Source organism: Rhinichthys klamathensis, unplaced genomic scaffold (genome assembly GCF_029890125.1).
Source record: "Rhinichthys klamathensis goyatoka isolate OS25496 unplaced genomic scaffold, OSU_Roscu_1.1 h1tg000223l_1, whole genome shotgun sequence".
NCBI classification, from domain to species: domain Eukaryota; kingdom Metazoa; phylum Chordata; class Actinopteri; order Cypriniformes; family Leuciscidae; genus Rhinichthys; species Rhinichthys klamathensis.
This window is the reverse complement of record NW_026606747.1, coordinates 3,199,042-3,223,909: the sequence shown is the minus strand read 5'-3', so window position 1 is coordinate 3,223,909 and position 24,868 is coordinate 3,199,042. Positions and strand designations below refer to the sequence as shown.

General features: G+C 45.2%; 32 non-coding genes across 32 annotated transcripts; 28 read left to right on the top strand and 4 right to left on the bottom strand.

Annotated features, from left to right (window-relative positions):
* The first annotated feature begins 1,068 nt into the window (after positions 1–1,068).
* On the top strand, positions 1,069–1,140 carry trnae-uuc (transfer RNA glutamic acid (anticodon UUC)). The gene has a single exon. It is a non-coding gene; the product is annotated as a tRNA-Glu (tRNA).
* Positions 1,141–2,156: 1,016 nt separating this feature from the next.
* trnar-acg (transfer RNA arginine (anticodon ACG)) lies at positions 2,157–2,229 on the top strand. Its single transcript has one exon. It is a non-coding gene; the product is annotated as a tRNA-Arg (tRNA).
* Positions 2,230–3,266: 1,037 nt separating this feature from the next.
* Positions 3,267–3,338, top strand: trnae-uuc (transfer RNA glutamic acid (anticodon UUC)). The gene has a single exon. It is a non-coding gene; the product is annotated as a tRNA-Glu (tRNA).
* Positions 3,339–6,133: 2,795 nt separating this feature from the next.
* trnar-acg (transfer RNA arginine (anticodon ACG)) lies at positions 6,134–6,206 on the top strand. Its single transcript has one exon. It is a non-coding gene; the product is annotated as a tRNA-Arg (tRNA).
* A 305-nt stretch (positions 6,207–6,511) lies between these two features.
* Positions 6,512–6,584, top strand: trnar-acg (transfer RNA arginine (anticodon ACG)). Its single transcript has one exon. It is a non-coding gene; the product is annotated as a tRNA-Arg (tRNA).
* A 233-nt stretch (positions 6,585–6,817) lies between these two features.
* trnae-uuc (transfer RNA glutamic acid (anticodon UUC)) lies at positions 6,818–6,889 on the top strand. Its single transcript has one exon. It is a non-coding gene; the product is annotated as a tRNA-Glu (tRNA).
* Positions 6,890–7,216: 327 nt separating this feature from the next.
* Positions 7,217–7,288, bottom strand: trnae-cuc (transfer RNA glutamic acid (anticodon CUC)). Its single transcript has one exon. It is a non-coding gene; the product is annotated as a tRNA-Glu (tRNA).
* Positions 7,289–8,407: 1,119 nt separating this feature from the next.
* Positions 8,408–8,479, top strand: trnae-uuc (transfer RNA glutamic acid (anticodon UUC)). The gene has a single exon. It is a non-coding gene; the product is annotated as a tRNA-Glu (tRNA).
* Positions 8,480–8,901: 422 nt separating this feature from the next.
* On the top strand, positions 8,902–8,974 carry trnar-acg (transfer RNA arginine (anticodon ACG)). The gene has a single exon. It is a non-coding gene; the product is annotated as a tRNA-Arg (tRNA).
* A 233-nt stretch (positions 8,975–9,207) lies between these two features.
* On the top strand, positions 9,208–9,279 carry trnae-uuc (transfer RNA glutamic acid (anticodon UUC)). The gene has a single exon. It is a non-coding gene; the product is annotated as a tRNA-Glu (tRNA).
* A 422-nt stretch (positions 9,280–9,701) lies between these two features.
* On the top strand, positions 9,702–9,774 carry trnar-acg (transfer RNA arginine (anticodon ACG)). The gene has a single exon. It is a non-coding gene; the product is annotated as a tRNA-Arg (tRNA).
* Positions 9,775–10,007: 233 nt separating this feature from the next.
* On the top strand, positions 10,008–10,079 carry trnae-uuc (transfer RNA glutamic acid (anticodon UUC)). The gene has a single exon. It is a non-coding gene; the product is annotated as a tRNA-Glu (tRNA).
* A 327-nt stretch (positions 10,080–10,406) lies between these two features.
* Positions 10,407–10,478, bottom strand: trnae-cuc (transfer RNA glutamic acid (anticodon CUC)). Its single transcript has one exon. It is a non-coding gene; the product is annotated as a tRNA-Glu (tRNA).
* Positions 10,479–11,096: 618 nt separating this feature from the next.
* Positions 11,097–11,169, top strand: trnar-acg (transfer RNA arginine (anticodon ACG)). Its single transcript has one exon. It is a non-coding gene; the product is annotated as a tRNA-Arg (tRNA).
* Positions 11,170–11,474: 305 nt separating this feature from the next.
* trnar-acg (transfer RNA arginine (anticodon ACG)) lies at positions 11,475–11,547 on the top strand. Its single transcript has one exon. It is a non-coding gene; the product is annotated as a tRNA-Arg (tRNA).
* A 424-nt stretch (positions 11,548–11,971) lies between these two features.
* Positions 11,972–12,043, top strand: trnae-uuc (transfer RNA glutamic acid (anticodon UUC)). Its single transcript has one exon. It is a non-coding gene; the product is annotated as a tRNA-Glu (tRNA).
* A 1,016-nt stretch (positions 12,044–13,059) lies between these two features.
* Positions 13,060–13,132, top strand: trnar-acg (transfer RNA arginine (anticodon ACG)). The gene has a single exon. It is a non-coding gene; the product is annotated as a tRNA-Arg (tRNA).
* Positions 13,133–14,169: 1,037 nt separating this feature from the next.
* Positions 14,170–14,241, top strand: trnae-uuc (transfer RNA glutamic acid (anticodon UUC)). Its single transcript has one exon. It is a non-coding gene; the product is annotated as a tRNA-Glu (tRNA).
* A 2,795-nt stretch (positions 14,242–17,036) lies between these two features.
* On the top strand, positions 17,037–17,109 carry trnar-acg (transfer RNA arginine (anticodon ACG)). The gene has a single exon. It is a non-coding gene; the product is annotated as a tRNA-Arg (tRNA).
* Positions 17,110–17,414: 305 nt separating this feature from the next.
* On the top strand, positions 17,415–17,487 carry trnar-acg (transfer RNA arginine (anticodon ACG)). The gene has a single exon. It is a non-coding gene; the product is annotated as a tRNA-Arg (tRNA).
* Positions 17,488–17,720: 233 nt separating this feature from the next.
* On the top strand, positions 17,721–17,792 carry trnae-uuc (transfer RNA glutamic acid (anticodon UUC)). Its single transcript has one exon. It is a non-coding gene; the product is annotated as a tRNA-Glu (tRNA).
* A 327-nt stretch (positions 17,793–18,119) lies between these two features.
* On the bottom strand, positions 18,120–18,191 carry trnae-cuc (transfer RNA glutamic acid (anticodon CUC)). Its single transcript has one exon. It is a non-coding gene; the product is annotated as a tRNA-Glu (tRNA).
* A 618-nt stretch (positions 18,192–18,809) lies between these two features.
* Positions 18,810–18,882, top strand: trnar-acg (transfer RNA arginine (anticodon ACG)). Its single transcript has one exon. It is a non-coding gene; the product is annotated as a tRNA-Arg (tRNA).
* Positions 18,883–19,187: 305 nt separating this feature from the next.
* On the top strand, positions 19,188–19,260 carry trnar-acg (transfer RNA arginine (anticodon ACG)). The gene has a single exon. It is a non-coding gene; the product is annotated as a tRNA-Arg (tRNA).
* Positions 19,261–19,684: 424 nt separating this feature from the next.
* Positions 19,685–19,756, top strand: trnae-uuc (transfer RNA glutamic acid (anticodon UUC)). Its single transcript has one exon. It is a non-coding gene; the product is annotated as a tRNA-Glu (tRNA).
* Positions 19,757–19,881: 125 nt separating this feature from the next.
* Positions 19,882–19,968, top strand: trnay-gua (transfer RNA tyrosine (anticodon GUA)). The gene is given in 2 exon segments: positions 19,882–19,918; positions 19,933–19,968. It is a non-coding gene; the product is annotated as a tRNA-Tyr (tRNA).
* A 3,038-nt stretch (positions 19,969–23,006) lies between these two features.
* Positions 23,007–23,078, top strand: trnae-uuc (transfer RNA glutamic acid (anticodon UUC)). The gene has a single exon. It is a non-coding gene; the product is annotated as a tRNA-Glu (tRNA).
* A 125-nt stretch (positions 23,079–23,203) lies between these two features.
* On the top strand, positions 23,204–23,290 carry trnay-gua (transfer RNA tyrosine (anticodon GUA)). The gene is given in 2 exon segments: positions 23,204–23,240; positions 23,255–23,290. It is a non-coding gene; the product is annotated as a tRNA-Tyr (tRNA).
* A 214-nt stretch (positions 23,291–23,504) lies between these two features.
* Positions 23,505–23,577, top strand: trnar-acg (transfer RNA arginine (anticodon ACG)). The gene has a single exon. It is a non-coding gene; the product is annotated as a tRNA-Arg (tRNA).
* A 233-nt stretch (positions 23,578–23,810) lies between these two features.
* trnae-uuc (transfer RNA glutamic acid (anticodon UUC)) lies at positions 23,811–23,882 on the top strand. Its single transcript has one exon. It is a non-coding gene; the product is annotated as a tRNA-Glu (tRNA).
* Positions 23,883–24,007: 125 nt separating this feature from the next.
* On the top strand, positions 24,008–24,094 carry trnay-gua (transfer RNA tyrosine (anticodon GUA)). Its single transcript is given in 2 exon segments — positions 24,008–24,044; positions 24,059–24,094. It is a non-coding gene; the product is annotated as a tRNA-Tyr (tRNA).
* Positions 24,095–24,209: 115 nt separating this feature from the next.
* On the bottom strand, positions 24,210–24,281 carry trnae-cuc (transfer RNA glutamic acid (anticodon CUC)). The gene has a single exon. It is a non-coding gene; the product is annotated as a tRNA-Glu (tRNA).
* Between the last annotated feature and the right edge of the window lie 587 nt (positions 24,282–24,868).

Sequence of the window (24,868 nt, the reverse complement as noted above, 5' to 3'; positions counted from 1 at the left end):
TTGCAGCAACTGCTCAAGCAAGACCACTAAGGCTTGAATTTTCCTCCAGGAGAGGAGACGTCTCTGACCCTGGATCACAGTTATTCCACTGAGAAACTGTCACTGGCTCTGTAGGAATATCCTAACAACACCACAACTTGCCATGAAAACAAAGCAACCGAGATCACCAACATGTGACGCCTCCAACTTGAAGCTTTTTATAGCAGGCTCCTCATCAGACCCCTTCCTGACGTTGGCTCCAGGCCTGTTATTGGCATGAGAAAAAGTAGATGTCATGACAGGCCTCTGCCCAGCCGGACACCAACAAGTCGCGTGCATAGTTTTTGTTATTATTATTATTGGATTAGTTGAATAATATTTTAAATTGACAGTCCAACAATAGGCTGCTTTGTCAGTGGGATAACGGTTACCATACAATACCATGCATCTTTTCAGATGCATTGCATGGGTACTGTCACAAGGACCTTGCTTTGCGACCAGTTTATAGTGTCTATTATGCCAGCACAGGAATGGGAGGAAACTGAACCCCCTGGGCGAGGGAAATGCACTCAAGGGTGCCTGACTGGTGGGCCAGTGGCGCAATGGATAACGCGTCTGACTACGAATCAGAAGATTCCAGGTTCGACTCCTGGCTGGCTGGCTCGCTCTGCCTCTTTTGCTTCGCTGTCAGCCCATAGCCATTTTATTATTATTAGCCCATAGTTTTTGTTATTATTATTATTGGATTAGTTGAATAATATTTTAAATTGACAGTCCAACAATAGGCTGCTTTGTCAGTGGGATAACGGTTACCATACAATACCATGCATCTTTTCAGATGCATTGCATGGGTACTGTCACAAGGACCTTGCTTTGCGACCAGTTTATAGTGTCTATTATGCCAGCACAGGAATGGGAGGAAACTGAACCCCCTGGGCGAGGCAAATGAGAGCTCCCTCCGATGAGCCAGATGAAATTGAATTCAGTAAACTATCCCTTCGGATCATTCCCATATTCTTAAAGGGGGGCGGTCACACACTAAAAGCCAAAGGGCCTGCTTGAGGCTTGAGGCTTGAGGCTTGAGGAAGTTCCCATATGGTCTAGCGGTCAGGATTCCTGGTTTTCACCCAGGCGGCCCGGTTTCGACTCCCGGTATGGGAAGTTCGTGTTGTCTTTGCTTCACTTATGGAAACAGCCAGGACGTCTCTCTGTGCCACTAGCACTTTTAGCCGGCAGGCGGAGCTTACGAAACCTGATAGGTTTAGGTTCTGTCCCCAAACGATGTGCCTTCGATAGCTCAGCTGGTAGAGCGGAGGACTGTAGGTGGCAAATTGGCAATCCTTAGGTCGCTGGTTCGACTCTGGCTCGAAGGAGGTCTTTTTCACAAGCAAACATTTCATTGGCCATGCTTCTCGACGAGGCCGTCAGCGCTTGAGTTGGTAGTCCTGCGTTTTTTAATCGCGACCGCCGCTGGAGGGCAAAAGCTCATTCCCTGACCGGGAATCGAACCCGGCCGCGGCGGTGAGAGCGCCGAATCCTAACCACTAGACCACCAGGGAAGGTCTGCTGACTCTTTCCCGTCAAGCCTGGCTGTGTGCCTCTACCAGATTTTGCAGCAACTGCTCAAGCAAGACCACTAAGGCTTGAATTTTCCTCCAGGAGAGGAGACGTCTCTGACCCTGGATCACAGTTATTCCACTGAGAAACTGTCACTGGCTCTGTAGGAATATCCTAACAACACCACAACTTGCCATGAAAACAAAGCAACCGAGATCACCAACATGTGACGCCTCCAACTTGAAGCTTTTTATAGCAGGCTCCTCATCAGACCCCTTCCTGACGTTGGCTCCAGGCCTGTTATTGGCATGAGAAAAAGTAGATGTCATGACAGGCCTCTGCCCAGCCGGACACCAACAAGTCGCGTGCATAGTTTTTGTTATTATTATTATTGGATTAGTTGAATAATATTTTAAATTGACAGTCCAACAATAGGCTGCTTTGTCAGTGGGATAACGGTTACCATACAATACCATGCGTCTTTTCAGATGCATTGCATGGGTACTGTCACAAGGACCTTGCTTTAAGACAAGTTTATAGTGTCTATTATGCCAGCACAGGAATGGGAGGAAACTGAACCCCCTGGGCGAGGCAAATGCACTCAAGGCTGCCTGACTGGTGGGCCAGTGGCGCAATGGATAACGCGTCTGACTACGAATCAGAAGATTCCAGGTTCGACTCCTGGCTGGCTCGCTCTGCCTCATTTGCTTCGCTGTCAGCCCATAGCCATGTTATTATTATTAGCCCATAGTTTTTGTTATTATTATTATTGGATTAGTTGAATAATATTTTAAATTGACAGTCCAACAATAGGCTGCTTTGTCAGTGGGATAATGGTTACCATACAAATACGATCATTCCCATATTCTTAAAGGGGGGCGGTCACACACTAAAAGCCAAAGGGCCTGCTTGAGCCTTGAGGAAGTTCCCATATGGTCTAGCGGTCAGGATTCCTGGTTTTCACCCAGGCGGCCCGTGTTAGACTCCCGGTATGGGAAGTTCGTGTTGTCTTTGCTTCACTTATGGAAACAGCCAGGACGTCTCTCTGTGCCACTAGCACTTTTAGCCGGCAGGCGGAGCTTTCGAAACCTGATAGGTTTAGGTTCTGTCACCAAACGATGTGCCTTCGATAGCTCAGCTGGTAGAGCGGAGGACTGTAGGTGGCAAATTGGCAATCCTTAGGAAACTGAACCCCCTGGGCGAGGCAAATGCACTCAAGGGTGCCTGACTGGTGGGCCAGTGGCGCAATGGATAATGCGTCTGACTACGAATCAGAAGATTCCAGGTTCGACTCCTGGCTGGCTCGCTCTGCCTCTTTTGCTTCGCTGTCAGCCCATAGCCATTTTATTATTATTAGCCCATAGTTTTTGTTATTATTATTATTGGATTAGTTGAATAATATTTTAAATTGACAGTCCAACAATAGGCTGCTTTGTCAGTGGGATAACGGTTACCATACAATACCATGCATCTTTTCAGATGCATTGCATGGGTACTGTCACAAGGACCTTGCTTTGCGACCAGTTTATAGTGTCTATTATGCCAGCACAGGAATGGGAGGAAACTGAACCCCCTGGGCGAGGCAAATGAGAGCTCCCTCCGATGAGCCAGATGAAATTGAATTCAGTAAACTATCCCTTCGGATCATTCCCATATTCTTAAAGGGGGGCGGTCACACACTAAAAGCCAAAGGGCCTGCTTGAGGCTTGAGGCTTGAGGCTTGAGGAAGTTCCCATATGGTCTAGCGGTCAGGATTCCTGGTTTTCACCCAGGCGGCCCGGGTTCGACTCCCGGTATGGGAAGTTCGTGTTGTCTTTGCTTCACTTATGGAAACAGCCAGGACGTCTCTCTGTGCCACTAGCACTTTTAGCCGGCAGGCGGAGCTTACGAAACCTGATAGGTTTAGGTTCTGTCCCCAAATGATGTGCCTTCGATAGCTCAGCTGGTAGAGCGGAGGACTGTAGGTGGCAAATTGGCAATCCTTAGGTCGCTGGTTCGACTCTGGCTCGAAGGAGGTCTTTTTCACAAGCAAACATTTCATTGGCCATGCTTCTCGACGAGGCCGTCAGCGCTTGAGTTGGTAGTCCAGCGTTTTGCAATCGCGACCGCCGCTGGAGGGCAAAAGCTCATTCCCTGACCGGGAATCGAACCCGGCCGCGGCGGTGAGAGCGCCGAATCCTAACCACTAGACCACCAGGGAAGGTCTGCTGACTCTTTCCCGTCAAGCCTCGCTGTGTGCCTCTACCAGATTTTGCACGTCTGCTCAAGCAAGACCACTAAGGCTTGAATTTTCCTCCAGGAGAGGAGACGTCTCTGACCCTGGATCACAGTTATTCCACTGAGAAACTGTCACTGGCTCTGTATGAATATCCTAACAACACCACAACTTGCCATGAAAACAAAGCAACCAAGATCACCAACATGTGACGCCTCCAACTTGAAGCTTTTTATAGCAGGCTCCTCATCAGACCCCTTCCTGACGTTGGCTCCAGGCCTGTTATTGGCATGAGAAAAAGTAGATGTCATGACAGGCCTCTGCCCAGCCGGACACCAACAAGTCGCGTGCATAGTTTTTGTTATTATTATTATTGGATTAGTTGAATAATATTTTAAATTGACAGTCCAACAATAGGCTGCTTTGTCAGTGGGATAACGGTTACCATACAATACCATGCGTCTTTTCAGATGCATTGCATGGGTACTGTCACAAGGACCTTGCTTTAAGACAAGTTTATAGTGTCTATTATGCCAGCACAGGAATGGGAGGAAACTGAACCCCCTGGGCGAGGCAAATGCACTCAAGGCTGCCTGACTGGTGGGCCAGTGGCGCTTCATGCCGCCTGTAAATCGTGGTTATTCTTGGTTATGACAGCCAATCACGTTCCCTGCTGCAACCAAGATTCGTACTATTCTTGGTTATGACAGCCAATCACGTTCCCTGCTGCAACCAAGATTCGTACGCTTATGGCCAATCGCGGCTCTCATCGCTACCATGATTCAGCCTAGTAACTAACCAAGAATTGACCAATAAACGGCAAGAGTCACCTCCCCCCCAGAGACTTGCGAATTGGGACCGGAGAAGAGGATAACATTCATTGATTAACTTCGGTTCAAAATTTGCAAAGTAAGTCAGTCTTTTGTCAATAAAAGTGAAGTGCCAAATATATAGTTGTTTTATATGAATAACATGTGTCTCAGACTAGCTAATAATTCAAGTAATTAATACAAAATATAATTAAAAAATGTGTTTATAGATAAAGCGACCAAGCAGAACAAAGCATAACATTACAGTTTACTACAGCTTTACCAGTTGCAACATTAAAATGATTGTTACACACTAAGGCATCACTAATTATAATTCAATTACTGTAATATAGTGTACATTATGCTTCTACTTTTAGTACTTTTACTATATTTTTATGCTAAACTAACTTTTTTTTAGCTAACGTTAAGTAGGCTAACATTTTGAATGCATTACATTTAACTGTTACTTGTAATAGAGCAAAGGAAATTTAAAAGAGGGGAAAGTAGTGGTATAACAATGGTATAATAATGGTATAATAATTATTGAAAAAATGACATCTTACTCTGGGATCATTCTGAGATTCTGATATGTAAATCAACATTTTAAGCCTGTTAGAAAAATATAGACACACAAAGCATAATATATAATCAACATTACAAGGTAGAAAAATATAGACACACAAAGCATAATATATAATCAACATTACAAGGTAGAAAAATATAGACACACAAAGCATAATATATAATCAACATTACAAGGTAGAAAAATATAGACACACAAAGCATAATATATAATCAACATTACAAGGTAGAAAAATATAGACACACAAAGCATAATATATAATCAACATTACAAGGTAGAAAAATATAGACACACAAAGCATAATATATAATCAACATTACAAGGTAGAAAAATATAGACACACAAAGCATAATATATAATCAACATTACAAGGTAGAAAAATATAGACACACAAAGCATAATATATAATCAACATTACAATGTAGAAAAATATAGACACACAAAGCATAATATATAATCAACATTACAAGGTAGAAAAATAGACACACAAAGCATAATATATAATCAACATTACAAGGTGATCATGAGTAAATATAGTAATGTAATATGCACGGCTGTATTAACTAATGTGTTACCAAATGTGTTTGTCTGTTTCTTTCTCTAATGTCTTTATATCTTCAAACAGTGGCGCAATGGATAACGCGTCTGACTACGAGTCAGAAGATTCCAGGTTCGACTCCTGGCTGGCTCGCTCTGCCTCATTTGCTTCGCTGTCAGCCCATAGCCATATTATTAGCCCATAGTTTTTGTTATTATTATTATTGGATTAGTTGAATAATATTTTAAATTGACAGTCCAACAATAGGCTGCTTTGTCAGTGGGATAACGGTTACCATACAATACCATGCATCTTTTCAGATGCATTGCATGGGTACTGTCACAAGGACCTTGCTTTGCGACAAGTTTATAGTGTCTATTATGCCAGCACAGGAATGGGAGGAAACTGAACCCCCTGGGCGAGGCAAATGCACTCAAGGGTGCCTGACTGGTGGGCCAGTGGCGCAATGGATAACGCGTCTGACTACGAATCAGAAGATTCCAGGTTCGACTCCTGGCTGGCTCGCTCTGCCTCTTTTGCTTCGCTGTCAGCCCATAGCCATTTTATTATTATTAGCCCATAGTTTTTGTTATTATTATTATTGGATTAGTTGAATAATATTTTAAATTGACAGTCCAACAATAGGCTGCTTTGTCAGTGGGATAACGGTTACCATACAATACCATGCATCTTTTCAGATGCATTGCATGGGTACTGTCACAAGGACCTTGCTTTGCGACCAGTTTATAGTGTCTATTATGCCAGCACAGGAATGGGAGGAAACTGAACCCCCTGGGCGAGGCAAATGCACTCAAGGCTGCCTGACTGGTGGGCCAGTGGCGCAATGGATAACGCGTCTGACTACGAATCAGAAGATTCCAGGTTCGACTCCTGGCTGGCTCGCTCTGCCTCTTTTGCTTCGCTGTCAGCCCATAGCCATTTTATTATTATTAGCCCATAGTTTTTGTTATTATTATTATTGGATTAGTTGAATAATGTTTTAAATTGACAGTCCAACAATAGGCTGCTTTGTCAGTGGGATAACGGTTACCATACAAATACGATCATTCCCATATTCTTAAAGGGGGGCGGTCACACACTAAAAGCCAAAGGGCCTGCTTGAGCCTTGAGGAAGTTCCCATATGGTCTAGCGGTCAGGATTCCTGGTTTTCACCCAGGCGGCCCGGGTTCGACTCCCGGTATGGGAAGTTCGTGTTGTCTTTGCTTCACTTATGGAAACAGCCAGGACGTCTCTCTGTGCCACTAGCACTTTTAGCCGGCAGGCGGAGCTTACGAAACCTGATAGGTTTAGGTTCTGTCCCCAAACGATGTGCCTTCGATAGCTCAGCTGGTAGAGCGGAGGACTGTAGGTGGCAAATTGGCAATCCTTAGGTCGCTGGTTCGACTCTGGCTCGAAGGAGGTCTTTTTCACAAGCAAACATTTCATTGGCCATGCTTCTCGACGTGGCCGTCAGCGCTTGAGTTGTTAGTCCAGCGTTTTGCAATCGCGACCGCCGCTGGAGGGCAAAAGCTCATTCCCTGACCGGGAATCGAACCCGGGCCGCGGCGGTGAGAGCGCCGAATCCTAACCACTAGACCACCAGGGAAGGTCTGCTGACTCTTTCCCGTCAAGCCTGGCTGTGTGCCTCTACCAGATTTTGCAGCAACTGCTCAAGCAAGACCACTAAGGCTTGAATTTTCCTCCAGGAGAGGAGACGTCTCTGACCCTGGATCACAGTTATTCCACTGAGAAACTGTCACTGGCTCTGTAGGAATATCCTAACAACACCACAACTTGCCATGAAAACAAAGCAACCGAGATCACCAACATGTGACGCCTCCAACTTGAAGCTTTTTATAGCAGGCTCCTCATCAGACCCCTTCCTGACGTTGGCTCCAGGCCTGTTATTGGCATGAGAAAAAGTAGATGTCATGACAGGCCTCTGCCCAGCCGGACACCAACAAGTCGCGTGCATAGTTTTTGTTATTATTATTATTGGATTAGTTGAATAATATTTTAAATTGACAGTCCAACAATAGGCTGCTTTGTCAGTGGGATAACGGTTACCATACAATACCATGCATCTTTTCAGATGCATTGCATGGGTACTGTCACAAGGACCTTGCTTTGCGACCAGTTTATAGTGTCTATTATGCCAGCACAGGAATGGGAGGAAACTGAACTCCCTGGGCGAGGGAAATGCACTCAAGGGTGCCTGACTGGTGGGCCAGTGGCGCAATGGATAACGCGTCTGACTACGAATCAGAAGATTCCAGGTTCGACTCCTGGCTGGCTGGCTCGCTCTGCCTCTTTTGCTTCGCTGTCAGCCCATAGCCATTTTATTATTATTAGCCCATAGTTTTTGTTATTATTATTATTGGATTAGTTGAATAATATTTTAAATTGACAGTCCAACAATAGGCTGCTTTGTCAGTGGGATAACGGTGACCATACAATACCATGCATCTTTTCAGATGCATTGCATGGGTACTGTCACAAGGACCTTGCTTTGCGACCAGTTTATAGTGTCTATTATGCCAGCACAGGAATGGGAGGAAACTGAACCCCCTGGGCGAGGCAAATGAGAGCTCCCTCCGATGAGCCAGATGAAATTGAATTCAGTAAACTATCCCTTCGGATCATTCCCATATTCTTAAAGGGGGGCGGTCACACACTAAAAGCCAAAGGGCCTGCTTGAGGCTTGAGGCTTGAGGCTTGAGGAAGTTCCCATATGGTCTAGCGGTCAGGATTCCTGGTTTTCACCCAGGCGGCCCGGTTTCGACTCCCGGTATGGGAAGTTCGTGTTGTCTTTGCTTCACTTATGGAAACAGCCAGGACGTCTCTCTGTGCCACTAGCACTTTTAGCCGGCAGGCGGAGCTTACGAAACCTGATAGGTTTAGGTTCTGTCCCCAAACGATGTGCCTTCGATAGCTCAGCTGGTAGAGCGGAGGACTGTAGGTGGCAAATTGGCAATCCTTAGGTCGCTGGTTCGACTCTGGCTCGAAGGAGGTCTTTTTCACAAGCAAACATTTCATTGGCCATGCTTCTCGATAACGGTTACCATACAATACCATGCGTCTTTTCAGATGCATTGCATGGGTACTGTCACAAGGACCTTGCTTTAAGACAAGTTTATAGTGTCGATTATGCCAGCACAGGAATGGGAGGAAACTGAACCCCCTGGGCGAGGCAAATGCACTCAAGGCTGCCTGACTGGTGGGCCAGTGGCGCAATGGATAATGCGTCTGACTACGAATCAGAAGATTCCAGGTTCGACTCCTGGCTGGCTCACTCTGCCTCTTTTGCTTCGCTGTCAGCCCATAGCCATTTTATTATTATTAGCCCATAGTTTTTGTTATTATTATTATTGGATTAGTTGAATAATGTTTTAAATTGACAGTCCAACAATAGGCTGCTTTGTCAGTGGGATAATGGTTACCATACAAATACGATCATTCCCATATTCTTAAAGGGGGGCGGTCACACACTAAAAGCCAAAGGGCCTGCTTGAGCCTTGAGGAAGTTCCCATATGGTCTAGCGGTCAGGATTCCTGGTTTTCACCCAGGCGGCCCGGGTTCGACTCCCGGTATGGGAAGTTCGTGTTGTCTTTGCTTCACTTATGGAAACAGCCAGGACGTCTCTCTGTGCCACTAGCACTTTTAGCCGGCAGGCGGAGCTTTCGAAACCTGATAGGTTTAGGTTCTGTCACCAAACGATGTGCCTTCGATAGCTCAGCTGGTAGAGCGGAGGACTGTAGGTGGCAAATTGGCAATCCTTAGGTCGCTGGTTCGACTCTGGCTCGAAGGAGGTCTTTTTCACAAGCAAACATTTCATTGGCCATGCTTCTCGATAACGGTTACCATACAATACCATGCGTCTTTTCAGATGCATTGCATGGGTACTGTCACAAGGACCTTGCTTTAAGACAAGTTTATAGTGTCTATTATGCCAGCACAGGAATGGGAGGAAACTGAACCCCCTGGGCGAGGCAAATGCACTCAAGGCTGCCTGACTGGTGGGCCAGTGGCGCAATGGATAACGCGTCTGACTACGAATCAGAAGATTCCAGGTTCGACTCCTGGCTGGCTCGCTCTGCCTCTTTTGCTTCGCTGTCAGCCCATAGCCATTTTATTATTATTAGCCCATAGTTTTTGTTATTATTATTATTGGATTAGTTGAATAATGTTTTAAATTGACAGTCCAACAATAGGCTGCTTTGTCAGTGGGATAACGGTTACCATACAAATACGATCATTCCCATATTCTTAAAGGGGGGCGGTCACACACTAAAAGCCAAAGGGCCTGCTTGAGCCTTGAGGAAGTTCCCATATGGTCTAGCGGTCAGGATTCCTGGTTTTCACCCAGGCGGCCCGGGTTCGACTCCCGGTATGGGAAGTTCGTGTTGTCTTTGCTCCCCTTATGGAAACAGCCAGGACGTCTCTCTGTGCCACTAGCACTTTTAGCCGGCAGGCAGAGCTTACGAAACCTGATAGGTTTAGGTTCTGTCCCCAAACGATGTGCCTTCGATAGCTCAGCTGGTAGAGCGGAGGACTGTAGGTGGCAAATTGGGAATCCTTAGGTCGCTGGTTCGACTCTGGCTCGAAGGAGGTCTTTTTCACAAGCAAACATTTCATTGGCCATGCTTCTCGACGAGGCCGTCAGCGCTTGAGTTGGTTGTCCAGCGTTTTGCAATCGCGACCGCCGCTGGAGGGCAAAAGCTCATTCCCTGACCGGGAATCGAACCCGGGCCGCGGCGGTGAGAGCGCCGAATCCTAACCACTAGACCACCAGGGAAGGTCTGCTGACTCTTTCCCGTCAAGCCTGGCTGTGTGCCTCTACCAGATTTTGCAGCAACTGCTCAAGCAAGACCACTAAGGCTTGAATTTTCCTCCAGGAGAGGAGACGTCTCTGACCCTGGATCACAGTTATTCCACTGAGAAACTGTCACTGGCTCTGTAGGAATATCCTAACAACACCACAACTTGCCATGAAAACAAAGCAACCGAGATCACCAACATGTGACGCCTCCAACTTGAAGCTTTTTATAGCAGGCTCCTCATCAGACCCCTTCCTGACGTTGGCTCCAGGCCTGTTATTGGCATGAGAAAAAGTAGATGTCATGACAGGCCTCTGCCCAGCCGGACACCAACAAGTCGCGTGCATAGTTTTTGTTATTATTATTATTGGATTAGTTGAATAATATTTTAAATTGACAGTCCAACAATAGGCTGCTTTGTCAGTGGGATAACGGTTACCATACAATACCATGCGTCTTTTCAGATGCATTGCATGGGTACTGTCACAAGGACCTTGCTTTAAGACAAGTTTATAGTGTCTATTATGCCAGCACAGGAATGGGAGGAAACTGAACCCCCTGTGCGAGGCAAATGCACTCAAGGCTGCCTGACTGGTGGGCCAGTGGCGCAATGGATAACGCGTCTGACTACGAATCAGAAGATTCCAGGTTCGACTCCTGGCTGGCTCGCTCTGCCTCATTTGCTTCGCTGTCAGCCCATAGCCATGTTATTATTATTAGCCCATAGTTTTTGTTATTATTATTATTGGATTAGTTGAATAATATTTTAAATTGACAGTCCAACAATAGGCTGCTTTGTCAGTGGGATAACGGTTACCATACAATACCATGCATCTTTTCAGATGCATTGCATGGGTACTGTCACAAGGACCTTGCTTTGCGACAAGTTTATAGTGTCTATTATGCCAGCACAGGAATGGGAGGAAACTGAACCCCCTGGGCGAGGCAAATGCACTCAAGGGTGCCTGACTGGTGGGCCAGTGGCGCAATGGATAACGCGTCTGACTACGAATCAGAAGATTCCAGGTTCGACTCCTGGCTGGCTCGCTCTGCCTCTTTTGCTTCGCTGTCAGCCCATAGCCATTTTATTATTATTAGCCCATAGTTTTTGTTATTATTATTATTGGATTAGTTGAATAATATTTTAAATTGACAGTCCAACAATAGGCTGCTTTGTCAGTGGGATAACGGTTACCATACAATACCATGCATCTTTTCAGATGCATTGCATGGGTACTGTCACAAGGACCTTGCTTTGCGACCAGTTTATAGTGTCTATTATGCCAGCACAGGAATGGGAGGAAACTGAACCCCCTGGGCGAGGCAAATGAGAGCTCCCTCCGATGAGCCAGATGAAATTGAATTCAGTAAACTATCCCTTCGGATCATTCCCATATTCTTAAAGGGGGGCGGTCACACACTAAAAGCCAAAGGGCCTGCTTGAGGCTTGAGGCTTGAGGCTTGAGGAAGTTCCCATATGGTCTAGCGGTCAGGATTCCTGGTTTTCACCCAGGCGGCCCGGTTTCGACTCCCGGTATGGGAAGTTCGTGTTGTCTTTGCTTCACTTATGGAAACAGCCAGGACGTCTCTCTGTGCCACTAGCACTTTTAGCCGGCAGGCGGAGCTTACGAAACCTGATAGGTTTAGGTTCTGTCCCCAAACGATGTGCCTTCGATAGCTCAGCTGGTAGAGCGGAGGACTGTAGGTGGCAAATTGGCAATCCTTAGGTCGCTGGTTCGACTCTGGCTCGAAGGAGGTCTTTTTCACAAGCAAACATTTCATTGGCCATGCTTCTCGACGAGGCCGTCAGCGCTTGAGTTGGTAGTCCTGCGTTTTTTAATCGTGACCGCCGCTGGAGGGCAAAAGCTCATTCCCTGACCGGGAATCGAACCCGGCCGCGGCGGTGAGAGCGCCGAATCCTAACCACTAGACCACCAGGGAAGGTCTGCTGACTCTTTCCCGTCAAGCCTGGCTGTGTGCCTCTACCAGATTTTGCAGCAACTGCTCAAGCAAGACCACTAAGGCTTGAATTTTCCTCCAGGAGAGGAGACGTCTCTGACCCTGGATCACAGTTATTCCACTGAGAAACTGTCACTGGCTCTGTAGGAATATCCTAACAACACCACAACTTGCCATGAAAACAAAGCAACCGAGATCACCAACATGTGACGCCTCCAACTTGAAGCTTTTTATAGCAGGCTCCTCATCAGACCCCTTCCTGACGTTGGCTCCAGGCCTGTTATTGGCATGAGAAAAAGTAGATGTCATGACAGGCCTCTGCCCAGCCGGACACCAACAAGTCGCGTGCATAGTTTTTGTTATTATTATTATTGGATTAGTTGAATAATATTTTAAATTGACAGTCCAACAATAGGCTGCTTTGTCAGTGGGATAACGGTTACCATACAATACCATGCGTCTTTTCAGATGCATTGCATGGGTACTGTCACAAGGACCTTGCTTTAAGACAAGTTTATAGTGTCTATTATGCCAGCACAGGAATGGGAGGAAACTGAACCCCCTGGGCGAGGCAAATGCACTCAAGGCTGCCTGACTGGTGGGCCAGTGGCGCAATGGATAACGCGTCTGACTACGAATCAGAAGATTCCAGGTTCGACTCCTGGCTGGCTCGCTCTGCCTCATTTGCTTCGCTGTCAGCCCATAGCCATGTTATTATTATTAGCCCATAGTTTTTGTTATTATTATTATTGGATTAGTTGAATAATATTTTAAATTGACAGTCCAACAATAGGCTGCTTTGTCAGTGGGATAATGGTTACCATACAAATACGATCATTCCCATATTCTTAAAGGGGGGCGGTCACACACTAAAAGCCAAAGGGCCTGCTTGAGCCTTGAGGAAGTTCCCATATGGTCTAGCGGTCAGGATTCCTGGTTTTCACCCAGGCGGCCCATGTTCGACTCCCGGTATGGGAAGTTCGTGTTGTCTTTGCTTCACTTATGGAAACAGCCAGGACGTCTCTCTGTGCCACTAGCACTTTTAGCCGGCAGGCGGAGCTTTCGAAACCTGATAGGTTTAGGTTCTGTCACCAAACGATGTGCCTTCGATAGCTCAGCTGGTAGAGCGGAGGACTGTAGGTGGCAAATTGGCAATCCTTAGGAAACTGAACCCCCTGGGCGAGGCAAATGCACTCAAGGGTGCCTGACTGGTGGGCCAGTGGCGCAATGGATAATGCGTCTGACTACGAATCAGAAGATTCCAGGTTCGACTCCTGGCTGGCTCGCTCTGCCTCTTTTGCTTCGCTGTCAGCCCATAGCCATTTTATTATTATTAGCCCATAGTTTTTGTTATTATTATTATTGGATTAGTTGAATAATATTTTAAATTGACAGTCCAACAATAGGCTGCTTTGTCAGTGGGATAACGGTTACCATACAATACCATGCATCTTTTCAGATGCATTGCATGGGTACTGTCACAAGGACCTTGCTTTGCGACCAGTTTATAGTGTCTATTATGCCAGCACAGGAATGGGAGGAAACTGAACCCCCTGGGCGAGGCAAATGAGAGCTCCCTCCGATGAGCCAGATGAAATTGAATTCAGTAAACTATCCCTTCGGATCATTCCCATATTCTTAAAGGGGGGCGGTCACACACTAAAAGCCAAAGGGCCTGCTTGAGGCTTGAGGCTTGAGGCTTGAGGAAGTTCCCATATGGTCTAGCGGTCAGGATTCCTGGTTTTCACCCAGGCGGCCCGGGTTCGACTCCCGGTATGGGAAGTTCGTGTTGTCTTTGCTCCCCTTATGGAAACAGCCAGGACGTCTCTCTGTGCCACTAGCACTTTTAGCCGGCAGGCGGAGCTTACGAAACCTGATAGGTTTAGGTTCTGTCCCCAAACAATGTGCCTTCGATAGCTCAGCTGGTAGAGCGGAGGACTGTAGGTGGCAAATTGGCAATCCTTAGGTCGCTGGTTCGACTCTGGCTCGAAGGAGGTCTTTTTCACAAGCAAACATTTCATTGGCCATGCTTCTCGACGAGGCCGTCAGCGCTTGAGTTGGTAGTCCAGCGTTTTGCAATCGCGACCGCCGCTGGAGGGCAAAAGCTCATTCCCTGACCGGGAATCGAACCCGGCCGCGGCGGTGAGAGCGCCGAATCCTAACCACTAGACCACCAGGGAAGGTCTGCTGACTCTTTCCCGTCAAGCCTCGCTGTGTGCCTCTACCAGATTTTGCACGTCTGCTCAAGCAAGACCACTAAGGCTTGAATTTTCCTCCAGGAGAGGAGACGTCTCTGACCCTGGATCACAGTTATTCCACTGAGAAACTGTCACTGGCTCTGTATGAATATCCTAACAACACCACAACTTGCCATGAAAACAAAGCAACCAAGATCACCAACATGTGACGCCTCCAACTTGAAGCTTTTTATAGCAGGCTCCTCATCAGACCCCTTCCTGACGTTGGCTCCAGGCCTGTTATTGGCATGAGAAAAAGTAGATGTCATGACAGGCCTCTGCCCAGCCGGACACCAACAAGTCGCGTGCATAGTTTTTGTTATTATTATTATTGGATTAGTTGAATAATATTTTAAATTGACAGTCCAACAATAGGCTGCTTTGTCAGTGGGATAACGGTTACCATACAATACCATGCGTCTTTTCAGATGCATTGCATGGGTACTGTCACAAGGACCTTGCTTTAAGACAAGTTTATAGTGTCTATTATGCCAGCACAGGAATGGGAGGAAACTGAACCCCCTGGGCGAGGCAAATGCACTCAAGGCTGCCTGACTGGTGGGCCAGTGGCGCTTCATGCCGCCTGTAAATCGTGGTTATTCTTGGTTATGACAGCCAATCACGTTCCCTGCTGCAACCAAGATTCGTACTATTCTTGGTTATGACAGCCAATCACGTTCCCTGCTGCAACCAAGATTCGTACGCTTATGGCCAATCGCGGCTCTCATCGCTACCATGATTCAGCCTAGTAACTAACCAAGAATTGACCAATAAACGGCAAGAGTCACCTCCCCCCCAGAGACTTGCGAATTGGGACCGGAGAAGAGGATAACATTCATTGATTAACTTCGGATCAAAATTCGCAAAGTAAGTCAGTCTTTTGTCAATAAAAGTGAAGTGCCAAATATATAGTTGTTTTATATGAATAACATGTGTCTCAGACTAGCTAATAATTCAAGTAATTAATACAAAATATAATTAAAAAATGTGTTTATAGATAAAGCGACCAAGCAGAACAAAGCATAACATTACAGTTTACTACAGCTTTACCAGTTGCAACATTAAAATGATTGTTACACACTAAGGCATCACTAATTATAATTCAATTACTGTAATATAGTGTACATTATGCTTCTACTTTTAGTACTTTTACTATATTTTTATGCTAAACTAACTTTTTTTTAGCTAACGTTAAGTAGGCTAACATTTTGAATGCATTACATTTAACTGTTACTTGTAATAGAGCAAAGGAAATTTAAAAGAGGGGAAAGTAGTGGTATAACAATGGTATAATAATGGTATAATAATTATTGAAAAAATGACATCTTACTCTGGGATCATTCTGAGATTCTGATATGTAAATCAACATTTTAAGCCTGTTAGAAAAATATAGACACACAAAGCATAATATATAATCAACATTACAAGGTAGAAAAATATAGACACACAAAGCATAATATATAATCAACATTACAAGGTAGAAAAATATAGACACACAAAGCATAATATATAATCAACATTACAAGGTAGAAAAATATAGACACACAAAGCATAATATATAATCAACATTACAAGGTAGAAAAATATAGACACACAAAGCATAATATATAATCAACATTACAAGGTAGAAAAATATAGACACACAAAGCATAATATATAATCAACATTACAAGGTAGAAAAATATAGACACACAAAGCATAATATATAATCAACATTACAAGGTAGAAAAATATAGACACACAAAGCATAATATATAATCAACATTACAATGTAGAAAAATATAGACACACAAAGCATAATATATAATCAACATTACAAGGTAGAAAAATAGACACACAAAGCATAATATATAATCAACATTACAAGGTGATCATGAGTAAATATAGTAATGTAATATGCACGGCTGTATTAACTAATGTGTTACCAAATGTGTTTGTCTGTTTCTTTCTCTAATGTCTTTATATCTTCAAACAGTGGCGCAATGGATAACGCGTCTGACTACGAGTCAGAAGATTCCAGGTTCGACTCCTGGCTGGCTCGCTCTGCCTCATTTGCTTCGCTGTCAGCCCATAGCCATATTATTAGCCCATAGTTTTTGTTATTATTATTATTGGATTAGTTGAATAATATTTTAAATTGACAGTCCAACAATAGGCTGCTTTGTCAGTGGGATAACGGTTACCATACAATACCATGCATCTTTTCAGATGCATTGCATGGGTACTGTCACAAGGACCTTGCTTTGCGACAAGTTTATAGTGTCTATTATGCCAGCACAGGAATGGGAGGAAACTGAACCCCCTGGGCGAGGCAAATGCACTCAAGGGTGCCTGACTGGTGGGCCAGTGGCGCAATGGATAACGCGTCTGACTACGAATCAGAAGATTCCAGGTTCGACTCCTGGCTGGCTCGCTCTGCCTCTTTTGCTTCGCTGTCAGCCCATAGCCATTTTATTATTATTAGCCCATAGTTTTTGTTATTATTATTATTGGATTAGTTGAATAATATTTTAAATTGACAGTCCAACAATAGGCTGCTTTGTCAGTGGGATAACGGTTACCATACAATACCATGCATCTTTTCAGATGCATTGCATGGGTACTGTCACAAGGACCTTGCTTTGCGACCAGTTTATAGTGTCTATTATGCCAGCACAGGAATGGGAGGAAACTGAACCCCCTGGGCGAGGCAAATGCACTCAAGGCTGCCTGACTGGTGGGCCAGTGGCGCAATGGATAACGCGTCTGACTACGAATCAGAAGATTCCAGGTTCGACTCCTGGCTGGCTCGCTCTGCCTCTTTTGCTTCGCTGTCAGCCCATAGCCATTTTATTATTATTAGCCCATAGTTTTTGTTATTATTATTATTGGATTAGTTGAATAATGTTTTAAATTGACAGTCCAACAATAGGCTGCTTTGTCAGTGGGATAACGGTTACCATACAAATACGATCATTCCCATATTCTTAAAGGGGGGCGGTCACACACTAAAAGCCAAAGGGCCTGCTTGAGCCTTGAGGAAGTTCCCATATGGTCTAGCGGTCAGGATTCCTGGTTTTCACCCAGGCGGCCCGGGTTCGACTCCCGGTATGGGAAGTTCGTGTTGTCTTTGCTCCCCTTATGGAAACAGCCAGGACGTCTCTCTGTGCCACTAGCACTTTTAGCCGGCAGGCGGAGCTTACGAAACCTGATAGGTTTAGGTTCTGTCCCCAAACGATGTGCCTTCGATAGCTCAGCTGGTAGAGCGGAGGACTGTAGGTGGCAAATTGGCAATCCTTAGGTCGCTGGTTCGACTCTGGCTCGAAGGAGGTCTTTTTCACAAGCAAACATTTCATTGGCCATGCTTCTCGACGAGGCCGTCAGCGCTTGAGTTGGTAGTCCAGCGTTTTGCAATCGCGACCGCCGCTGGAGGGCAAAAGCTCATTCCCTGACCGGGAATCGAACCCGGGCCGCGGCGGTGAGAGCGCCGAATCCTAACCACTAGACCACCAGGGAAGGTCTGCTGACTCTTTCCCGTCAAGCCTGGCTGTGTGCCTCTACCAGATTTTGCAGCAACTGCTCAAGCAAGACCACTAAGGCTTGAATTTTCCTCCAGGAGAGGAGACGTCTCTGACCCTGGATCACAGTTATTCCACTGTGAAACTGTCACTGGCTCTGTAGGAATATCCTAACAACACCACAACTTGCCATGAAAACAAAGCAACCGAGATCACCAACATGTGACGCCTCCAACTTGAAGCTTTTTATAGCAGGCTCCTCATCAGACCCCTTCCTGACGTTGGCTCCAGGCCTGTTATTGGCATGAGAAAAAGTAGATGTCATGACAGGCCTCTGCCCAGCCGGACACCAACAAGTCGCGTGCATAGTTTTTGTTATTATTATTATTGGATTAGTTGAATAATATTTTAAATTGACAGTCCAACAATAGGCTGCTTTGTCAGTGGGATAACGGTTACCATACAATACCATGCGTCTTTTCAGATGCATTGCATGGGTACTGTCACAAGGACCTTGCTTTAAGACAAGTTTATAGTGTCTATTATGCCAGCACAGGAATGGGAGGAAACTGAACCCCCTGGGCGAGGCAAATGCACTCAAGGCTGCCTGACTGGTGGGCCAGTGGCGCAATGGATAACGCGTCTGACTACGAATCAGAAGATTCCAGGTTCGACTCCTGGCTGGCTCGCTCTGCCTCATTTGCTTCGCTGTCAGCCCATAGCCATGTTATTATTATTAGCCCATAGTTTTTGTTATTATTATTATTGGATTAGTTGAATAATATTTTAAATTGACAGTCCAACAATAGGCTGCTTTGTCAGTGGGATAACGGTTACCATACAATACCATGCATCTTTTCAGATGCATTGCATGGGTACTGTCACAAGGACCTTGCTTTGCGACAAGTTTATAGTGTCTATTATGCCAGCACAGGAATGGGAGGAAACTGAACCCCCTGGGCGAGGCAAATGCACTCAAGGGTGCCTGACTGGTGGGCCAGTGGCGCAATGGATAACGCGTCTGACTACGAATCAGAAGATTCCAGGTTCGACTCCTGGCTGGCTCGCTCTGCCTCTTTTGCTTCGCTGTCAGCCCATAGCCATTTTATTATTATTAGCCCATAGTTTTTGTTATTATTATTATTGGATTAGTTGAATAATATTTTAAATTGACAGTCCAACAATAGGCTGCTTTGTCAGTGGGATAACGGTTACCATACAATACCATGCATCTTTTCAGATGCATTGCATGGGTACTGTCACAAGGACCTTGCTTTGCGACCAGTTTATAGTGTCTATTATGCCAGCACAGGAATGGGAGGAAACTGAACCCCCTGGGCGAGGCAAATGAGAGCTCCCTCCGATGAGCCAGATGAAATTGAATTCAGTAAACTATCCCTTCGGATCATTCCCATATTCTTAAAGGGGGGCGGTCACACACTAAAAGCCAAAGGGCCTGCTTGAGGCTTGAGGCTTGAGGCTTGAGGAAGTTCCCATATGGTCTAGCGGTCAGGATTCCTGGTTTTCACCCAGGCGGCCCGGGTTCGACTCCCGGTATGGGAAGTTCGTGTTGTCTTTGCTTCACTTATGGAAACAGCCAGGACGTCTCTCTGTGCCACTAGCACTTTTAGCCGGCAGGCGGAGCTTACGAAACCTGATAGGTTTAGGTTCTGTCCCCAAACGATATGCCTTCGATAGCTCAGCTGGTAGAGCGGAGGACTGTAGGTGGCAAATTGGCAATCCTTAGGTCGCTGGTTCGACTCTGGCTCGAAGGAGGTCTTTTTCACAAGCAAACATTTCATTGGCCATGCTTCTCGACGAGGCCGTCAGCGCTTGAGTTGGTAGTCCAGCGTTTTGCAATCGCGACCGCCGCTGGAGGGCAAAAGCTCATTCCCTGACCGGGAATCGAACCCGGCCGCGGCGGTGAGAGCGCCGAATCCTAACCACTAGACCACCAGGGAAGGTCTGCTGACTCTTTCCCGTCAAGCCTCGCTGTGTGCCTCTACCAGATTTTGCAGCAACTGCTCAAGCAAGACCACTAAGGCTTGAATTTTCCTCCAGGAGAGGAGACGTCTCTGACCCTGGATCACAGTTATTCCACTGAGAAACTGTCACTGGCTCTGTATGAATATCCTAACAACACCACAACTTGCCATGAAAACAAAGCAACCAAGATCACCAACATGTGACGCCTCCAACTTGAAGCTTTTTATAGCAGGCTCCTCATCAGACCCCTTCCTGACGTTGGCTCCAGGCCTGTTATTGGCATGAGAAAAAGTAGATGTCATGACAGGCCTCTGCCCAGCCGGACACCAACAAGTCGCGTGCATAGTTTTTGTTATTATTATTATTGGATTAGTTGAATAATATTTTAAATTGACAGTCCAACAATAGGCTGCTTTGTCAGTGGGATAACGGTTACCATACAATACCATGCGTCTTTTCAGATGCATTGCATGGGTACTGTCACAAGGACCTTGCTTTAAGACAAGTTTATAGTGTCTATTATGCCAGCACAGGAATGGGAGGAAACTGAACCCCCTGGGCGAGGCAAATGCACTCAAGGCTGCCTGACTGGTGGGCCAGTGGCGCTTCATGCCGCCTGTAAATCGTGGTTATTCTTGGTTATGACAGCCAATCACGTTCCCTGCTGCAACCAAGATTCGTACTATTCTTGGTTATGACAGCCAATCACGTTCCCTGCTGCAACCAAGATTCGTACGCTTATGGCCAATCGCGGCTCTCATCGCTACCATGATTCAGCCTAGTAACTAACCAAGAATTGACCAATAAACGGCAAGAGTCACCTCCCCCCCAGAGACTTGCGAATTGGGACCGGAGAAGAGGATAACATTCATTGATTAACTTCGGATCAAAATTCGCAAAGTAAGTCAGTCTTTTGTCAATAAAAGTGAAGTGCCAAATATATAGTTGTTTTATATGAATAACATGTGTCTCAGACTAGCTAATAATTCAAGTAATTAATACAAAATATAATTAAAAAATGTGTTTATAGATAAAGCGACCAAGCAGAACAAAGCATAACATTACAGTTTACTACAGCTTTACCAGTTGCAACATTAAAATGATTGTTACACACTAAGGCATCACTAATTATAATTCAATTACTGTAATATAGTGTACATTATGCTTCTACTTTTAGTACTTTTACTATATTTTTATGCTAAACTAACTTTTTTTTAGCTAACGTTAAGTAGGCTAACATTTTGAATGCATTACATTTAACTGTTACTTGTAATAGAGCAAAGGAAATTTAAAAGAGGGGAAAGTAGTGGTATAACAATGGTATAATAATGGTATAATAATTATTGAAAAAATGACATCTTACTCTGGGATCATTCTGAGATTCTGATATGTAAATCAACATTTTAAGCCTGTTAGAAAAATATAGACACACAAAGCATAATATATAATCAACATTACAAGGTAGAAAAATATAGACACACAAAGCATAATATATAATCAACATTACAAGGTAGAAAAATATAGACACACAAAGCATAATATATAATCAACATTACAAGGTAGAAAAATATAGACACACAAAGCATAATATATAATCAACATTACAAGGTAGAAAAATATAGACACACAAAGCATAATATATAATCAACATTACAAGGTAGAAAAATATAGACACACAAAGCATAATATATAATCAACATTACAAGGTAGAAAAATATAGACACACAAAGCATAATATATAATCAACATTACAATGTAGAAAAATATAGACACACAAAGCATAATATATAATCAACATTACAAGGTAGAAAAATAGACACACAAAGCATAATATATAATCAACATTACAAGGTGATCATGAGTAAATATAGTAATGTAATATGCACGGCTGTATTAACTAATGTGTTACCAAATGTGTTTGTCTGTTTCTTTCTCTAAAGTCTTTATATCTTCAAACAGTGGCGCAATGGATAACGCGTCTGACTACTATTCAGAAGATTCCAGGTTCGACTCCTGGCTGGCTCGCTCTGCATCATTTGCTTCGCTGTCAGCCCATAGCCATGTTATTATTATTAGCCCATAGTTTTTGTTATTATTATTATTGGATTAGTTGAATAATATTTTAAATTGACAGTCCAACAATAGGCTGCTTTGTCAGTGGGATAACGGTTACCATACAATACCATGCATCTTTTCAGATGCATTGCATGGGTACTGTCACAAGGACCTTGCTTTGCGACAAGTTTATAGTGTCTATTATGCCAGCACAGGAATGGGAGGAAACTGAACCCCCTGGGCGAGGCAAATGCACTCAAGGGTGCCTGACTGGTCGGCCAGTGGCGCAATGGATAACGCGTCTGACTACGAATCAGAAGATTCCAGGTTCGACTCCTGGCTGGCTCGCTCTGCCTCTTTTGCTTCGCTGTCAGCCCATAGCCATTTTATTATTATTAGCCCATAGTTTTTGTTATTATTATTATTGGATTAGTTGAATAATATTTTAAATTGACAGTCCAACAATAGGCTGCTTTGTCAGTGGGATAACGGTTACCATACAATACCATGCATCTTTTCAGATGCATTGCATGGGTACTGTCACAAGGACCTTGCTTTGCGACCAGTTTATAGTGTCTATTATGCCAGCACAGGAATGGGAGGAAACTGAACCCCCTGGGCGAGGCAAATGAGAGCTCCCTCCGATGAGAAAGATGAAATTGAATTCAGTAAACTATCCCTTCGGATCATTCCCATATTCTTAAAGGGGGGCGGTCACACACTAAAAGCCAAAGGGCCTGCTTGCGGCTTGAGGCTTGAGGCTTGAGGAAGTTCCCATATGGTCTAGCGGTTAGGATTCCTGGTTTTCACCCAGGTGGCCCGGGTTCTACTCCCGGTATGGGAAGTTCGTGTTGTCTTTGCTTCACTTATGGAAACAGCCAGGACGTCTCTCTGTGCCACTAGCACTTTTAGCCGGCAGGCGGAGCTTTCGAAACCTGATAGGTTTAGGTTCTGTCACCAAACGATGTGCCTTCGATAGCTCAGCTGGTAGAGCGGAGGACTGTAGGTGGAAAATTGGCAATCCTTAGGTCGCTGGTTCGACTCTGGCTCGAAGGAGGTCTTTTTCACAAGCAAACATTTCATTGGCCATGCTTCTCGATAACGGTTACCATACAATACCTACCATGCGTCTTTTCAGATGCATTGCATGGGTACTGTCACAAGGACCTTGCTTTAAGACAAGTTTATAGTGTCTATTATGCCAGCACAGGAATGGGAGGAAACTGAACCCCCTGGGCGAGGCAAATGCACTCAAGGCTGCCTGACTGGTGGGCCAGTGGCGCAATGGATAACGCGTCTGACTACGAATCAGAAGATTCCAGGTTCGACTCCTGGCTGGCTCGCTCTGCCTCTTTTGCTTCGCTGTCAGCCCATAGCCATTTTATTATTATTAGCCCATAGTTTTTGTTATTATTATTATTGGATTAGTTGAATAATGTTTTAAATTGACAGTCCAACAATAGGCTGCTTTGTCAGTGGGATAACGGTTACCATACAAATACGATCATTCCCATATTCTTAAAGGGGGGCGGTCACACACTAAAAGCCAAAGGGCCTGCTTGAGCCTTGAGGAAGTTCCCATATGGTCTAGCGGTCAGGATTCCTGGTTTTCACCCAGGCGGCCCGGGTTCGACTCCCGGTATGGGAAGTTCGTGTTGTCTTTGCTCCCCTTATGGAAACAGCCAGGACGTCTCTCTGTGCCACTAGCACTTTTAGCCGGCAGGCGGAGCTTACGAAACCTGATAGGTTTAGGTTCTGTCCCCAAACGATGTGCCTTCGATAGCTCAGCTGGTAGAGCGGAGGACTGTAGGTGGCAAATTGGCAATCCTTAGGTCGCTGGTTCGACTCTGGCTCGAAGGAGGTCTTTTTCACAAGCAAACATTTCATTGGCCATGCTTCTCGACGAGGCCGTCAGCGCTTGAGTTGGTAGTCCAGCGTTTTGCAATCGCGACCGCCGCTGGGGGGCAAAAGCTCATTCCCTGACCGGGAATCGAACCCGGGCCGCAGCGGTGAGAGCGCCGAATCCTAACCACTAGACCACCAGGGAAGGTCTGCTGACTCTTTCCCGTCAAGCCTGGCTGTGTGCCTCTACCAGATTTTGCAGCAACTGCTCAAGCAAGACCACTAAGGCTTGAATTTTCCTCCAGGAGAGGAGACGTCTCTGACCCTGGATCACAGTTATTCCACTGAGAAACTGTCACTGGCTCTGTAGGAATATCCTAACAACACCACAACTTGCCATGAAAACAAAGCAACCGAGATCACCAACATGTGACGCCTCCAACTTGAAGCTTTTTATAGCAGGCTCCTCATCAGACCCCTTCCTGACGTTGGCTCCAGGCCTGTTATTGGCATGAGAAAAAGTAGATGTCATGACAGGCCTCTGCCCAGCCGGACACCAACAAGTCGCGTGCATAGTTTTTGTTATTATTATTATTGGATTAGTTGAATAATATTTTAAATTGACAGTCCAACAATAGGCTGCTTTGTCAGTGGGATAACGGTTACCATACAATACCATGCGTCTTTTCAGATGCATTGCATGGGTACTGTCACAAGGACCTTGCTTTGCGACAAGCTTATAGTGTCTATTATGCCAGCACAGGAATGGGAGAAAACTGAACCCCCTGGGCG